Source organism: Rutidosis leptorrhynchoides, chromosome 5, assembly GCF_046630445.1.
Source record: "Rutidosis leptorrhynchoides isolate AG116_Rl617_1_P2 chromosome 5, CSIRO_AGI_Rlap_v1, whole genome shotgun sequence".
Lineage (NCBI taxonomy): Eukaryota > Viridiplantae > Streptophyta > Magnoliopsida > Asterales > Asteraceae > Rutidosis > Rutidosis leptorrhynchoides.
Genome location: NC_092337.1, coordinates 295,261,514 through 295,279,569, shown reverse-complemented (window position 1 = coordinate 295,279,569; position 18,056 = coordinate 295,261,514).

Below are 18,056 nucleotides of genomic sequence, written 5' to 3'. Positions count from 1 at the left end.
ATAAACTTTGAAAAATCATATCAAATCCAAAAAGTATCCAAATGACGTGTTTCTGGATCTAAACTTATTAATTTTTCGATACGCACGCAACCGTGAACCCAGAATCCTGAGATCAAGTCGCAATCATCCCAATGAAACTGTTCTATCCGGTTTTAAATAATATAAAATTCTAACTTTAATTTGGCCATAGATTTTGACTCTTTTATCGGAATTGGACAATATCTAAATGAAAACCAAATGTTTTTTTTCGCAAGCAATACAACTATATACCTCTCCGGACCTGAATATATAGCATACTTTCCCAGATTCACAGTTTCAATTACGAATTTTTAAACCGAAATAAATTTTTAAGCAACAAAATCACAAACCTTTAATTAACCATAACGAGGGCTTTACATATCCGATTAACATGAATCTTAAGTCTATCTTGGGTGTTTTTTAATTATCTATACATCTAACATCAGTTCACAAACTCAATCATAAAGCATTCATCTCAGAAAATTAGAATTCATAGCTAGATCACATGAAAACTTCAATTTAACATATCGGGAGCATACGATAACGAAATCAATTGATTCTTGAGCCTAAAATTAATAGTTTTTCATAAGGATTTCATTTATAAGTATTTCATAAACTGAAAATATCATGTTCATATCAGTAACATACCATTCAAATTCGTGATTCATCAACAAGTCAACAAATGATCAAATTAACGAACAATATTATGCATACATACAAGGACTTGAGCACTAGACACTATATCTACCCTAATATGTAATAAAAATACGAAAACTAGAAAATTGGAGTTTTTAAAACTTACTCAAATCAAGAAATTGTTGGTATGGATAAGTAGAGCTCTTCGAGAGAAATCCGAATATGTAAACGATTTTGTGATCAAGCAAATATTGAAGGAGAATTTGAGGTTAGAAGTGAAGAAGAATGTGGGTGTTCTTGAGGAGAAGAAGAAAAATGAACGGGTATGAATAAATTAGGGTTATAGATTAATATATATATATCACAGCTATAAAACATGGGTGTTAACTCTATAGTCACGGGATATATCTATCTTAATAATAGACATCACGGATAATACAGTGTAGTCACGGGTATGAATATATCACGGGTGTAATAATTTGGTAAACACGGGTATTACTGTAAAGTCACATGTTATAATTAAATTTTTATCCTTTAGCTAAGATCCAATGTATTTTATCTTAATATGATTCAATGACTGGTTAATTTTATATTTATAAAAAAATTATATATATCCATATTGTTTGAAACCTTTTAAACTCTTGACGTCATACCTGGTTTGTGTTTTTCATAAAATACTTATTTATAATATTTTACATTAAATAAATATTTGTCCTTTATTGAAACATGAATGTTTAAACTAATTTTCTCGGGTTTAATTTAAAAATATCCCAATTAAATAATTCGATTTTTTAAAACTTAATTATTATATAAAATAAGTATTCATGCGTTTCGTTGTCTGAAAAGGTATTTTTCTTGGTTTCACTAACCGTAGTGTTTTATATAAAAAAAAGAAATACTAAAAAGTAGTAAACAAAATTTCTTACAACTTGGATCTAAATAGTGACTAGAAATATATACGAATCTAGTGATGTCGAAATTCAATTTAACCATTTATTATATATTTTTATTTATCATTTTATATATTTATTTATAAAGTATTTATATATCTTTCATAAGTTATTAGTTTCAATTATTAACTTTATTATTACTAATTTTCAAAATTTTCTAGTGATAAATTAACACATATCAAAAGTAGTCTGTTCTTTAATATAAAAAAAAAATATGGCATGGAAAAATCATTGAATTTAATAAATGGTTGTTAAGTATTTAACGGAAAAAGTCGGGTTATTACATTACCTACCCGTTAAAGAAAATTTCGTCCCGAAATTTTGGTTGGTGCGATTAAACTGCGTTTAGGAAACAAGTGAGGATAGGAATGTTCGTCTTGACATAGTAAGACCGAGCATCTTGTAGTTAAGTATAAAAGTTGGGCAAAACGAGATCATATTTCTTTGATAACGAATACCTTTGAATAAATGGTTTGGAGTGCAAGTATGATATAACAAAGATGAGAAGGAAACCACACGTGACTCAAATGATGTCACATATAGAGTCTTGGTATATTCAGATATCAGCGCAGAAAACAGAGTCTTGTAACATGGTACGTGGTGAAGATAAGGTTGATCAAGCATTACCACCATCACGTTCCATTAGAACTTCTGCATGACTTACCGTAATATAACCACGTTGATCAAGCGTAATTATATTACACTAAGTCATACTTCCATTCCAACACTACTCCAAAATATTTTTGGATATGAAACAAGTGTCGTTTTCCAAAATTTATGAATCAAAATGATTTCAAAAAGAGTTGTATTAAAAATAGTATGGGAATATAATATTATAATTAATAATATTGAAAGGGAATGTCGTAAGAATGTCTTTGAAACTACTGAGAATCTTCGTGAGTCGGAAAAGACTTCTTCCGATTCACAATTTGAGACGTCCGGAATTTCTTAATCGAAGCACATAAGCACATGTTATAACACAAATGATATCTAAAAAATTATATAAGTAATAACTCACGTAGGAATGTCAGAAATTTCGAAAGTCCTGAATGACGCTTCCTGGTTTTTCAATGACCGGGGTGTTGAAAATGAACTCGTTTGAGCATGAGAAGGCTTGTAATCAAAGGGAGAAATACTTTCTCACCGATAGTAATAATAATATTATATTAATATCAGAATATGCACATAATCACATATAAGTGTAACGACACGGTTCTAGACTAGATCACTAATTTATCCTAACGGTCCATGTCAGACACATTAATGCACCTAATTCCCTAGAACCAATGCTCTGATACCATCTCTAACGACCCGCCAAAATCGCTATTGACGCAGTACGTTATCTACGGTCCCACAGCGAGGTTTCGACCTCTATATGATACATTTTGATAAAACATTGCATTCATTTAAAAAAAAAAACATACTTTCTATACATAGAAAGTTTACCAAAATATAGACATATCCCAAATATATATGACAACTTATACAAAATGACTAAATCATCAATTTATTTAATAACAGATTATAATAATAATATTTGAATGCAATGTCTTTTTGAAAATATGGCATAAAAGACTCCATGCAGCACCTTGAGCAAATAGCAAGCAGACAGCGGAAGCACTTTTGAAAAACCTGAGAATAAACATGCTAAAAGTGTCAACCAAAAGGTTGGTGAGTTCATAGGTTTATCATAACAACAGTTATCAATAGTTTCAATAGACCACAAGATTTCATAATCATAAACATAATACACTCGCAAGTGTATGTAAAGCATTCTAAGTGGTTGAGCACTTGGTAACCATACTTAACATTTAATCAACGTCGCATATTCCCTTTATTATGAAATCTTACTACACCGTACCAAGTGTAGTTACCGAAATGAAGTACTGTGCAATCGTTGAATACTGGTCATCCAGTCCGGTTGGGGTTGTCAGGCCCGATAGATCTATCAACAGGATTCCCGTTTACAATACCCATGTAAATAGTAGTTACCAAGCTACAGGGAAATATGCCAGTGGTACAACTCAACGTAGAATATATTTTTAAGTACTTGTGTCTATTTTGTAAACATTTATAAAAGCAGCGCATGTATTCTCAGCCCAAAAATATATATTGCAAAAGCAATTAAAAAGGGAGCAAATGAAACTCACCTTTGTAGCTCAATAAACAATTTACGTAGATGTAACCAATACTCGGAATGCAAGTAATCGTAGACCTCATCCTAAAGAATATATGTTGGTTAATAAATGTCTAACAAGCTAGGTCAGGTCATAGGGTTCGTATAGTCCTATTGCTCAAGTCCGACTCATAAATTTAGCAAAATTTAGCAAAAGTCAACAAAAGTCAACGCAAGTCAAAGTAAGTCAAATGTAAGTCAAACGCAAGTCAAACACAGTCAACATGATTAACACAAGTCAACAACCGCATAAAATTACACAAGTAGCTCAAGTAGTCAAACATAGGTCAAACTTAAGTTATTCATTTTTACTTAGAAAAATTTATATTATTTACATATATGTATTTTTTAGTATTTTGCAGCTGATTCCGGGTCCCACCAAATTTGATATAATACCTTAGGTCATGACCATTGGAAAGTATGTCATCCCACCTTTCTATAGACAGTTTATTTGACAAAAACGGAGTTACGGTTTTAAAGTTATGACCTCGCGAAAACAGTCTCCCGAAACATAAAATGCTGATAAAATTTTTGTTAAGTGTTCAAAATCAGCAACGATTGCCCATTTTCTCGCTTGTTTTATACCTGTTTAGACTCAACAAAATTATACAAACAATATATCGTTTTAAAGCTTGTCACAAATACTTTCAATACCAAATAATAGTTTTTATCTAAACTTAACTGATTTCAACTTGCGAGTCCTCAAACTAGGTCCGAGAGTCATTTTGACAATTTTGTTAAAATACTAAAATTTTCGGTTGACGATCCAAATTTAAATCCGGCTGACCCGACTTAACCAAATTTTTATCATAGCTCAAAAATGACATTTTAGATGTGTTGGTGACTTTCGTTTTCCAAAATTATGCATATGGGTCAATTTATGCACGTTTGACCCGAATGAGTCATAAAACTTTCTTTAAACCAAATTTGACCCAAACTCATTTTTAAAGCACCAAAACTTGCAAACATACTTAAATCAATATACGGGATGTGTTACATACCTTTGGTTCTCAAAATTTCGCATATGGGTCAAAGTAGGCTCGTATGACCCAAATGGGTCATAAACACCCATTTTGACCAAAACATTCCACAACTTATTTTTTTTAAACACCACAACCTTTAAACTTACTTAAATCGACGTTTGGTACTTTTCTACACTGACCGTTACCCATTTTGACCCATTAAACCCATTTGGTCAAACAAAGTCAATTGCACATATTATTTAGCTTAAATAATGTAGTCAACTTTCAGAATTTTTATAAAAATAAGTACAGGTCCGTTTGACTTGAAATACACGCCAAAATCTCCGGAATTTAGTCGACTATAATATATCCGAAGCACAACCTGTAACCCTAAACAAAAAGCTCGCAGTGACTGAAAACGTACCAGGCTGTAATGGTGAATCGTTTCGGTACTCATGTATAAACTTTGAAAAATCATATCAAATCCAAAAATTATCCAAATGACGTGTTTCTGGAGTCTAAACTTTTTAATTTTTTGATACGCACGCAACCGTGAACCCAGAATCCTGAGATCAAGTCACACGCATCCCAATGAAACTGTTCTGTCCGGTTTTAAATAATATAAAATTCTAACTTTGATTTGGCCATAGATTTTGACTCTTTTATCAGAATTGGACAATATCTCAATGAAAACCAAATGTTTTTTTTCGCAAGCAATACAACTATATACCTCTCCGGACCTGAATATATAGCATACTTTCCCAGATTCACAGTTTCAATTACGAATTTTTAAACCGAAATAAATTTTTGAGCAACAAAATCACAAACCTTTAATTAACCATAACGAGGGCTTTACATATCCGATTAACATGAATCTTAAGTCTATCTTGGGTGTTTTTCAATTATCTATACATCTAACATCAGTTCACAAACTCAATCATAAAGAATTCATCTCAGAAAATTAGGATTCATAGCTAGATCACATGAAAACTTCAATTTAACATATCGGGAGCATACGATAATGAAATCAATTGATTCTTGAGCATAAAATTAATAGTTTTTCACAAGGATTTCATTTATAAGTATTTCATAAACTGAAAATATCATGTTCATATCAGTAACATACCATTCAAATTCGTTATTCATCAACAAGTCAACAAATGATCAAATTAACGAACAATATCATGCATACATACAAGGACTTGAGCACTAGACACTATATCTACCCTAATATGTAACAAAAATATGAAAACTAGAAAATTGGAGTTTTTAAAACTTACTCAAATCAAGAAATTGTTGGTATGGATAAGTAGAGCTCTTCGAGAGGAATCCGAATATGTAAACGATTTTGTGATCAAGCAAATATTGAAGGAGAATTTGAGGTTAGAAGTGAAGAAGAATGTGGGTGTTCTTGAGGAGAAGAAGAAAAATGAACGGGTATGAATAAATTAGGGTTATAAATTAATATATATATATATATATATATATATATATATATATATATATATATATATATATATATATATATATATATATATATCACAGCTATAAAATACGGGTGTTAACTGTATAGTCACGGGATATATATCTATCTTAATAATAGACATCACGGATAATACAGTGTAATCACGAGTATGAATATATCACGGGAGTAATAATTTGGTAAACACGGGTATTACTGTAAAGTCACATGTTATAATTAAATTTTTATCCTTTAGCTAAGATCTAATGTATTTTATCTTAATATGATTCAATGACTGGTTAATTTTATATTTATAAAAAAATTATATATATCCATATTGTTTGAAACCTTTTAAACTCTTGACGTCATACCTGGTTTGTGTTTTTCATAAAATACTTATTTATAATATTTTACATTAAATAAATATTTGTCCTTTATTGAAACATGAATGTCTAAACTAATTTTCTCAGGTTTAATTTAAAAATATCCCAATTAAATAATTCGATTTTTTTAAAACTTAATTATTATATAAAATAAGTATTCATGCGTTTCGTTGTATGAAAAGGTATTTTTCTTGGTTTCACTAACCGTAGTGTTTTATATAAAAAAATTTACTAAAAAGTAGTAAACAAAATTTCTTACAACTTAGATCTAAATAGTGTCTAGAAATATATACGAATCTAGTGATGTCGAAATTCAATTTAACCATTTATTATATATTTTTATTTATCATTTTATATATTTATTTATAAAGTATTTATATATCTTTCATAAGTTATTAGTTTCAATTATTAACTTTATTATTACTAATTTTCAAAATTTTCTAGTGATAAATTAACACATATCAAAAGTAGTCTGTTCTTTAATATAGAAAAAAAATATGGCATGGAACAATCATTGAATTTAATAAATGGTTGTTAAGTATTTAACGGAAAAAGTCGGGTTATTACATTTTGACCTCTATATGAGACGTTTTTCAAAGACTGCATTCATTTTTAAAACAAACCATAACCTTTATTTCATAAATAAAGGTTTAAAAAGCTTTACGTAGATTATCAAATAATGATAATCTAAAATATCCTGTTTACACACGACCATTACATAATGGTTTACAATACAAATATGTTACATCGAAATCAGTTTCTTGAATGCAGTTTTTACACAATATCATACAAACATGGACTCCAAATCTTGTCCTTATTTTAGTATGCAACAGCGGAAGCTCTTAGTATTCACCTGAGAATAAACATGCTTTAAACGTCAACAAAAATATTGGTGAGTTATAGGTTTAACCTATATATATCAAATCGTAACAATAGACCACAAGATTTCATATTTCAATACACATCTCATACATAGAGATAAAAATCATTCATATGGTTAACACCTGGTAACCGACATTAACAAGATGCATATATAAGAATATCCCCATCATTCCGGGATACCCTTCGGATATGATATAAATTTCGAAGTACTAAAGCATCCGCTACTTTGGATGGGGTTTGTTAGGCCCAATAGATCAATCTTTAGGATTCGCGTCAATTAGGGTGTCTGTTCCATAATTCTTAGATTACCAGACTTAATAAAAAGGGGCATATTCGATTTCGATAATTCAACCATAGAATGTAGTTTAACGTACTTGTGTCTATTTTGTAAATCATTTATAAAACCTGCATGTATTCTCATCCCAAAAATATTAGATTTTAAAAGTGGGACTATAACTCACTTTCACAGATTTTTACTTCGTCGGGAAGTAAGACTTGGCCACTGGTTGATTCACGAACCTATAACAATATATACATATATATCAAAGTATGTTCAAAATATATTTACAACACTTTTAATATATTTTGATATTTTAAGTTTATTAAGTCAGCTGTCCTCGTTAGTAACCTACAACTAGTTGTCCACAGTTAGATGTACAGAAATAAATCGATAAATATTATCTTGAATTAATCCACGACCCAGTGTATATGTATCTCAGTATTGATCACAACTCAAACTATATATATTTTAGAATCAACCTCAACCCTGTATAGCTAACTCCAACATTCACATATAGAGTGTCTATGGTTGTTCCGAAATATATATAGATGTGTCGACATGATAGGTCGAAACATTGTATACGTGTCTATGGTATCTCAAGATTACATAATATACAATACAAGTTGATTAAGTTATGGTTGGAATAGATTTGTTACCAATTTTAACGTAGCTAAAATGAGAAAAATTATCCAATCTTGTTTTACCCATAACTTCTTCATTTTAAATTCGTTTTGAGTGAATCAAATTGCTATGATTTCATATTGAACTCTATTTTATGAATCTAAATAGAAAAAGTATAGGTTTATAGTCGTAAAATAAGTTACAAGTCGTTTTTGTAAAGGTAGTCATTTCAGTCGAAAGAACGACGTCTAGATGACCATTTTAGAAAACATACTTCCACTTTGAGTTTAACCATAATTTTTGGATATAGTTTCATGTTCATAATAAAAATCATTTTCCCAGAATAACAACTTTTAAATCAAATTTTATCATAGTTTTTAATTAACCAACCCAAAACAGCCCGCGGTGTTACTACGACGGCGTAAATCCGATTTTACGGTGTTTTTCGTGTTTCCAGGTTTTAAATCATTAAGTTAGAATATCATATAGATATAGAACATGTGTTTAGTTGATTTTAAAAGTCAAGTTAGAAGGATTAACTTTTATTTGCGAACAAGTTTAGAATTAACTAAACTATGTTCTAGTGATTACAAGTTTAAACCTTCGAATAAGATAGCTTTATATGTATGAATCGAATGATGTTATGAACATCATTACTACCTCAAGTTCCTTGGATAAACCTACTGGAAATGAGAAAAATAGATCTAGCTTCAAAGGATCCTTGGATGGCTTGAAAGTTCTTGAAGCAGAATCATGACACGAAAACAATTTCAAGTAAGATTTCCACTCGAAATAAGATTGTTATAGTTATAGAAATTGAATTAAAGTTTGAATATGATTATTACCATGTATTAGAAAGATAACCTACTGTAAGTAACAAAGGTTACTTGATCTTGGATGATTACTTGGAATGAATTTAGAAAACTTGGAAGTAAACTTGCAATCTTGGAAGTATTCTTGATTTTATGAAACTAGAACTTTTGGAATTTATGAAGAACACTTAGAACTTGAAGATAGAACTTGAGAGAGATCAATTAGATGAAGAAAATTGAAGAATGAAAGTATTTGTAGGTGTTTGTGGTCGTTGGTGTATGGATTAGATATAAAGGATATGTAATTTTGTTTTCATGTAAATAAGTCATGAATGATTACTCCTATTTTTTTAATTTTATGAGATATTTCATGCTAGTTGCCAAATGATGGTTCCCACATGTGTTAGGTGACTCTCATGGGCTGCTAAAAGCTGATCATTGGAGTGTATATACCAATAGTACATACATCTAAAAGCTGTGTATTGTACGAGTACGAATACGGGTGCATACGAGTAGAATTGTTGATGAAACTGAACGAGGATGTAATTGTAAGCATTTTTGTTAAGTAGAAGTATTTTGATAAGTGTCTTGAAGTCTTTCAAAAGTGTATGAATACATATTAAAACACTACATGTATATACATTTTAACTGAGTCGTTAAGTCATCGTTAGTCGTTACATGTAAATGTTGTTTTGAAACCTTTAGGTTAACGATCTTGTTGAATGTTGTTAACCCATTGTTTATTATAACAAATGAGATGTTAAATTGTTATATTATCATGATATTATGATATATAATATATCTTAGTATGATATATATACAGTTAAATGTCGTTACAACGATAATCGTTACATATATGTCTCGTTTCAAAATCATTAAGTTAGTAGTCTTATTTTTACATATGTATTTAATTGTTAATACACTTAATAATATATTTACTTATCATTTAACATAATTAACTAAGTGTATCAATATCTTAATATGATTCATATGTACCTAGTAAGAAGTTGTTATAACGATAATCGTTATATATATCGTTTTTGAGTTTCTTAAATTAATAGTCTCATTTTTATGTATATAACTCATTGTTAAAATACCTAATGAGATACATACTTATAATAAAATCATGTTAACTATTTATATAACCATATATATGTCATCGTATAGTTTTTACAAGTTTTAACGTTCGTGAATCACCGGTCAACTAGGGTGGTCAATTGTCTATATGAAACCTATTTCAATTAATCAAGTCTTACCAAGTTTGATTGCTTAACATGTTGAAAACACTTAATCATGTAAATAACAATTTCATTTAATATATATATAAACATGGAAAAGTTCGGGTCACTACAGTACCTAACCGTTAAATAAATTTCGTCCCGAAATTTTAAGCAGTTGGAGGTGTTGACGTATCTTCTGGAAATAAATGCGGGTATTTCTTCTTCATCTGATCTTCACGCTCCCAGGTGAACTCGGGTCCTCTACGAGCATTCCATCGAACCTTAACAATAGGTATCTTGTTTTGTTTAAGTCTCTTAACCTCACGATCCATTATTTCAACGGGTTCTTCAATGAATTAAAGTTTTTCATTGATTTGGATTTCGTCCAACGGAATAGTGAGATCTTCTTTAGCAAAACATTTCTTCAAATTTGAGACGTGGAAAGTGTTATGTACAGCCGCGATTTGTTGAGGTAGCTCCAGTTGGTAAGCTACTGGTCCGACACGATCTATAATCTTGAATGGTCCAATGTACCTTGGATTTAGTTTCCCCCGTTTACCAAATCGAACAACGCCTTTCCAAAGTGAAACCTTAAGCATGACCATTTCTCCAATTTCAAACTCAATATCTTTTCTTTTACTGTCCGCGTAGCTCTTTTGTCGACTCTGGACGGTTTTTAATCTTTGTTGAATTTGGATGATTTTCTCTGTAGTTTCTTGTATTATCTCCGGACCCGTAATCTGTCTATCCCCCACTTCATTCCAAAAAATCGGAGACCTGCACTTTCTACCATAAAGTGCCTCAAACGGCGCCATCTCAATACTAGAATGATAACTGTTGTTGTAGGAAAATTCTGCTAACAGTAGGTGTCGATCCCAACTGTTTCCGAAATCAATAACACATGCTCGTAGCATGTCTTCAAGCATTTGTATCGTCCTTTCGCTCTGCCTATCAGTTTGTGGATGATAGGCAGTACTCATGTCTAGACGAGTTCCTAATGCTTGCTGTAATGTCTGCCAGAATCTTGAAATAAATCTGCCATCCCTATCAGAGATAATAGAGATTGGTATTCCATGTCTGGAGACGACTTCCTTCAAATACACTCGTGCTAACTTATCCATCTTGTCATCTTCTCTTATTGGCAGGAAGTGTGCTGATTTGGTGAGACGATCAACTATTACCCAAATAGTATCAAAACCACTTGCAGTTCTTGGCAATTTAGTGATGAAATCCATGGTAATGTTTTCCCATTTCCATTCCGGGATTTCAGGTTGTTGTAGTAGACCTGATGGTTTCTGATGTTCAGCTTTGACCTTAGAACACGTCAAACATTCTCCTACATATTTAGCAATATCGGCTTTCATACCTGGCCACCAAAAATGTTTCTTAAGATCCTTGTACATCTTCCCTGTTCCAGGATGTATTGAGTATCTGGTTTTATGAGCTTCTCTAAGTACCATTTCTCTCATATCTCCAAATTTTGGTACCCAAATTCTTTCAGCCCTATACCGGGTTCCATCTTCCCGAATATTAAGATGCTTCTTCGATCCTTTGGGTATTTCATCCTTTAAATTTCCCTCTTTTAAAACTCCTTATTGCTCCTCCTTTATTTGAGTAGTAAGGTTAGTGTGAATTATTATATTCATAGATTTTACTCAAATGAGTTCTCTGTCCTTTCTGCTCAAGGCGTCGGCTACCACATTTGCCTTCTCCGGGTGGTAACGAATCTCAAAGTCGTAATCATTCAACAATTCAATCCACCTACGCTGCCTCATATTCAGTTGTTTCTGATTAAATATGTGTTGAAGACTTTTGTGGTCGGTATATATAATACTTTTGACCCCATATAAGTAGTGCCTCCAAGTCTTTAATGCAAAAACAACCGCGCCTAATTCCAAATCATGCGTCGTATAATTTTGCTCGTGAATCTTCAATTGTCTAGACGCATAAGCAATCACCTTCGTCCGTTGCATTAATACACAACCGAGACCTTGCTTTGATGCTTCACAATAAATCACAAAATCATCATTCCCTTCAGGCAATGACAATATAGGTGCCGTAGTTAGCTTTTTCTTCAATAATTGAAACGCCTTCTCTTGTTCATCCTTCCATTCAAATTTCTTCCCTTTATGCGTTAATGCAGTCAAGGGTTTTGCTATTTTGGAGAAATCTTGGATGAATCTTCTGTAGTAACCAGCCAATCCTAAAAATTGACGTATATGCTTCGGAGTTTTCGGGGTTTCCCACTTTTCAACAGTTTCTATCTTTGCCGGATCCACCTTAATACCTTCTTTGTTCACTATGTGACCGAGGAATTGAACTTCTTCCAACCAAAATGCACACTTTGAAAACTTAGTGTACAGTTTTTCTTTCCTCAATACTTCTAGCACTTTTCTCAAATGTTCTTCGTGCTCTTGATCATTCTTTGAGTAAAAAAGTATGTCATCGATGAAAACAATGACAAACTTGTTAAGATATAGCCCACACACTCGGTTCATAAGGTCCATGAACACAGTTGGTGCGTTAGTCAATCCAAACGGCATAACCATAAACTCGTAATGACCATAACGCGTCCTAAAAGCAGTTTTTAGAATATCATCCTCCTTTACTCGCATTTGATGATATCCAGAACGTAAATCGATCTTCGAATAAATCGACGAGCCTTGTAGTTGATCAAATAAGTCGTCAATTCTCGGCAGTGGATAACGGTTTTTGATGGTAAGTTTGTTCAACTCTCTTACCATGATCACTCATGTTCGTGGGCGATGTGGGATTTGCCTAGGGTGTTACATTCACCCCCCCTTAGGGACTCATCGTCCTCGATGAGGTTTGCCCCACCACCCCCAATGGCACATGAGTGGCTCTGATACCATTCTGTAACACCCCAGCTTAACATGACCACAATATTGTCCGCTTTGCCTTCAGGCGCACGGCTTTTTCTTGGTGACCACACACGAGAAGCACTTTCCCAGGAGGTCACCCATCCTGGTAGTGCTCTCGCTCGAGCACGCTTAACCACAACGTACTCGCACTTCTACTCAGCCTGTGATCCCAAAACGCGTTGTGTCATTTAAGCGTGAGTATTACCTTATAATCCCATGATCACTCATGTTCGTGGGCGATGTGGGATTTGCCTGGGGTGTTACATTCCTGTAGTGACCCGTCCTAATCCACCTGGACAAGTCATCAACATCTGGTCTCATTGCGAGGTACTGACTTGAATATGCCATGTATGACTCCATATAATATCTTTAAAATGAGCAAATGCACAGCGGAAGATTTCTTTCATACCTGAGAATAAACATGCTTAAAAGTGTCAACCAAAAGGTTGGTGAGTTCATAGGTTTATCATAACAATCATTTCAACATATTAATAGACCACAAGATTTTCATTTATAAATATATGTACACTCGCAAGTGTATAAAAGTATTCTATAAGTTGTAGGCACCCGGTAACAAGCCTTAACGTTCATGTTTTACCCTCTAAAGTACACCAAATCAGGTGTGTTTAATATAACTTCGAAGTACTAAAGCATCCCATAGTCAGGATGGGATTTGTCAGGCCCAATAGATCTATCTTTAGGATTCGCGCCTACTGTACATAGACAAGTAGTTTAACGTTACCAAGCTAAGGGTATATTTCTGGTTTAAACCCACATAGAATTAGTTTTAGTACTTGTGCCTATTTCGTAAAACATTTATAAAACAGCGCATGTATTCTCAGCCCAAAAATATATATAAAAAGGGAGTAATGAAACTCACCTAATGTATTTTGTAGTAAAAATACATATGACTATATTGAACAATGCAGGGTTGGCCTCGGATTCACGAACCTATATCAGTGATATGTATATTAACATATATGCTTGCAGTCAACCAAGTGAATCTTAAGTTATATTAATTAATAATTTAAATATATTTAGTTTTATATATTATAAATAAGTAGTATTTATTATAAAAATATTAATATAGTCATTTTATATGTATTAATTATAGTTTTATATGACTTAATAGTGATTTGATAAGATAATATTAATGATAAATTTTTGTATTATTTTATAATAATAATAATAGTAAATATACTTAATAATGATTGTAATCATAATCATTAATAATAATAAGATTTAATAAAGATAATAGTGATAATGTTAAAATAATACAAATAAGGTTATTAATAATAAAAATGATATCTTAACCATAATATAATAATAATAATAATAATAATAATAATAATAATAATAATAATAATAATAATAATAATAATAATAATAATAATAATAATAATAATAATAATAATAATAATAATAATAATAATAATAATAATAAATACTACCTTGCAAGAAAAGCTCCAAAAAAGAAATAACTGCTCATTCCCGGACTCAAACCCGCGACCTCTCGTTCAAACCCCAAACTGCCTAACCACTCCTCCATTCAATTTTTCTGATTAATATCTTAAACTAAATCTTTATAACCCGTTTCAGTTTCTACTTCTTCATAACGTTTGGCCCAACAAAAAAACAATTACGGCCCATCATGGAAAACGTAATATAAGCCCACCGTCAAATCACTAGGAACCCAATCCAATGGGTTATGAGGTTTACGGTAAAAAAAATAAATAAATAAATCAAACGAAGACACAATAGCGACTGGGTTTTTTTTTTATTATTATTTTTTTTTGATCAAGATCAAAACCAACAGCAACCTTCATATTATTATCATCATTTTTCCATCATCGTCGTTTTCTTTTACTGAACCATTATCATCATCAATATCATTCTGTCTAACATCATCATCCATAAACATCTTTTAACAGCATCATCTAACTACCTATATCATCTATCTCGGCTCAAGTTGCTTAAACAAACTAAAAATTCGTTTTCTTGGATTCTTTATCAATTAGACGACAACAAGTGGAAGTGGGGTTCTAAATTTCGTAAGCTTCCTTTAAAAAATAACTGGCACGTCATTATTCAATCATTCATTATCCTAATTCTTTGTCTTAAGCATCTAGTGGGAGTTATTATGGTACATTCGACTAAAAGCAAAAAGGTAGCAGCACTATAATTTATTCGGCCAAAGATTAAATCAGAGTTCCACTTTTTGATTAGCCTAATGAGGAATTAGATTTTATGAACCCACTAATCAAATTAAAGGATTCGGTTGATGGTTGAACAAGAGACAGTGGAATCGAACTGTAACAACATGACTTATCATTATCTCCCACTATATCCTCATCATCATTATAAAAAAAAAATATGTGTCACACATGGACCCATTTTTATGTCGATCACCTTATTCTTGAATCATCCCAAATGTAAATAATATAACCAAATCCAATTGTATATGTAACGAGTTTCATATGGATGGAAAGTGATTCCTTTTGTGGGGTTCGCTAGAATAAAAAACACGTAACTTTCAGCTCCTTTACAGCTCAATCCATATTTTATTTGGGGTAAGGTTCGGTTCAATAATACAAGAAGGTACGTTCCATTTAAACATTATCAACCAACTGTCCACTATCCCATTAGTTAACTTTAATAAAGTTTCTATTAATTTACTATATCTATGTTCTCAAATTGAATCATATTCTATCAATTTCGTACCTAATAAAAGGAAGCGAAGAAGTAATATGCATGGTGATGTTGAAGGTGGTGAAAGGGTTCTTGTTTGAGTTACTCAATTAGAAACAGATCGTGTAACAGCAGCTGCAATAGAAAATAATAGCAGTTGTGGGTTTTCGAACATAAGGGTTAAGTGGGTTTGGTTCACGGTCACAGGAGGTGATCAATGTGTCGTTTCATGAAAATAGAAACAAGGAGGACAGGTTGTTCGAATTGGTGGTTTGTTTGTGATGGTTTGGTGATTGTATGTGGCTGTTGAAGAAACAGAAATATGAGTGTAGCAGTAGCATTAAGAAGGTGAGGTTTCGGTGTGGGTGACGATTGATTTACAGAAATCAGAAAAATACAACAAAGAAGGGTGGTGATTGTTTTGGGTTGAGATATGATCGAAACAGAAACAGAAGAGAGGCAAGTGGTGGTGTTTTGATGGTGTGTTTGATGGTTTATTAAAATAGAAAAAAGATAAGTGGGTTTCGTATTTCAATATGGATTCGCTTGCAGGTTGTCTATAAATGGGTCTAGTGTCATGAAGAATGAAAGAAGTTGAAGATCAAGTATCTAAAGTAGTTGGCTCAATCATCGAAATTACATCACATGAAAGAAAAAGAAAAGAAAGTTGATATTGATTGTTAACGAAATTTGGAATTTCTCAATTTGATTTGTACGAATGAAGATGATGTTTAACTATGTAGTAGGCAGAAAACAAAAATCAAACATAGTTTGATTGTGATGCTAAACAAAAAATTGGATCCTATGATCAAATGCGTATTTATCTATGATTATATTTATATATAATTATAACCGTATGTATATTCATCTATTCTTGTATATATATAAATCTGTATTATGTATATGTATATGTATTTATATATCTTGTTTACATATAAATCTAATTCTTCCATTTTGATATTTAACAATTATAAATATATTAATACTACTAATAATTAATAATACTAATTATAATATTAATAATAATAATATTATAATTCACATGTATCAAGTTTCATACTTATATATATATATATATATATATATATATATATATATATATATATATATATATATATATATATATGATAATATTAATAATACTGATATTATTACTAATATTAATATTTATGAAAGTATTAATATTAATATAACTATAGTTTAACTTGTATTATATATTATTAATTATGTAATATTTATTAAACATATAATATATTATATAATAACTTTTATTGAATATTTATTATTTATAAATAATAATTATACATAGAAATCATATATATTTATATATAGATTCATTTTAAATTACACTTAATTATTTTGTATTTTATTTTATATTTTTAACTCTAAGGTTTAAATTATATTTTATTGTTTTCATTTATCATATATACATATATATTTATATATATACATGTTTATTTACAAACACATGTTCTTGAATCGTCAGAAATAGTCAAAGGTTAAATGAATGTATGACAACAGCTCAAACTTTTTGAGACTTAACATAACAGACTTTGCTTATCGTGTCGAAATCATATAAAGATCAAGTTTAAATTTGGTCAGAAATTTCCGGGTCGTCACAGTACCTACCCGTTAAAGAAATTTCGTCTCGAAATTTGAGTGAGGTCGTCATGGTTAACAATAGGAATGTTTTCATGATGAATATGAGTTGATAAATAGGGTTTTATTACTATCGAGTAATATAGATAGAACAATTTGATGATGTAAGGAGTACGAGTGAAGCTATCACAAAATTGTGAACTGAGGAAAATAATATTCTTCTTGACTTTTGACGTAGTCAGGGTTGAATTCCGGAATTCAAGAGATTTAAAGATAATCTTCGAAATCTATAAGATCTGATTCTTCAGAATTTAAGAAAATTAAGATCTCTTTAATTAAATGCGATTATCTGCCTCGATTGCTTTGTCTGATATTTCCACTATAAATGAACTTCTTCCGTTCCATTATTTCTCACCACTCCCATTTTCTATACTTTAATTCATATTTCCAAATCATCAGTCAATATGCTGCATCCAGTTTTAATT